This window comes from Anarrhichthys ocellatus, unplaced genomic scaffold (assembly GCF_004355925.1).
Source record: "Anarrhichthys ocellatus isolate YVR2014 unplaced genomic scaffold, GSC_Weel_1.0 scaffold21, whole genome shotgun sequence".
Classification (NCBI taxonomy): Eukaryota; Metazoa; Chordata; class Actinopteri; order Perciformes; family Anarhichadidae; genus Anarrhichthys; species Anarrhichthys ocellatus.
Window position 1 is genome coordinate 5,325,205 of NW_022280051.1, and position 1,148 is coordinate 5,326,352.

The 1,148-nt window shown below is 49.5% G+C and overlaps 1 protein-coding gene across 1 annotated transcript in view; it reads left to right on the forward strand.

The window, feature by feature from the left end:
* Positions 1-244: 244 nt before the first annotated feature.
* gata3 (GATA binding protein 3) overlaps positions 245-1,148 on the forward strand; it is a 17,165-nt gene continuing 16,261 nt past the window's right edge. The window contains exon 1 of the mRNA XM_031859095.1: positions 245-404. The gene's annotated coding sequence lies outside the window, so the exon portion shown is untranslated. The remainder of the gene's footprint in view (positions 405-1,148) is intronic.

Here is a 1,148-nt window from a genome sequence, read left to right on the forward strand (position 1 = left end):
TGCTTTTTAATTGGGCGTCTATTCCTCTAACCTGTGACGCTTTCAGACCCGGAAGAGGACGCGCGCACTGTAAGTACGGTAAAGAGGCCGCCTTTTGGTTGGCCCATCTCCGCGTGCAGCCTGCCCGGTATAGCCTATCGTGCACGCGTGTCTCTTCCTCACGGTGTCTTATATATGATGATGTGACACTGGGACCGAGGGCGCGCGCACCAACACTGCTACCGCTATATCGCCACCACCAATGTGAGAGCGCGTGTGTTTGTTCTCTCCTTCCCCATCCGTCTCTCGCTCTCTCTCTCTCTCTCTAAATGCCATCGGCGCTTCCATCTCTATGTCACTCTTTCTTCACATCTGCAGAGAGGAGAAAAAAAAGAGATCCTCCACTCGTCCGGCGTCCACTACAGGTCAGTAAATATTTAGATTTGCTCTGCATCCCACGCGCTCCGTCCAATCGGCTGCCTCTTTCCTCTTTTCCTTTCTGCATACGAGGGCTCGCCGCTCCTCTATGAATGATGGGAAACTTTTGTGACCGGGTTGGTGCACGCTGTAGCTTACGTGGGAAATAAATGAAGTAAAAACGAAAATAAAATAATTTGCAGAGAGGAAACTGCCGGTTATTTCCGCGCACTTGCTGAGGCCAAAGAATGAAAATAAAAGGGGGGGCTGTGGTGTTGATAATACTGGCAACAATATCCACAACGTCCGCCATTGTTGCCTTTTTAACGTCGCTGCTTGCTGTTTGACCTGAACGTGCCCGTTATTTCTTTCACCTGCAACGAGTCACCGTTTCCACCTCCAACGCGCATGTCATGTTAGGATTGTATTGAACTGTATTTTCCTCGAATATTTAGCTAACCCAACTCAGACCCCCCCACCGCACCGGAATATAGCGCAGATGAGGGTTTTTAACGACCTATTACACCGCTCAGGTTGGCGGAATGCAGGCAGAATCCCACACGAGCCGTGAAATTGATCTGATTTACCTTGCCGGCGGGTCATAATAAAAAAAATTAAAAAAGCAGTCGGGTTTGCTGAGGCTGCGTTTCCTTCCCGTTTATTAGTTTCCTCCATCTCGTCTTTGGTCGATACGTCTTGATATGGCGGAGAGAGAGAGAGAGAGAGAGAGAGAGAGAGAGAGAGAGAGAGAG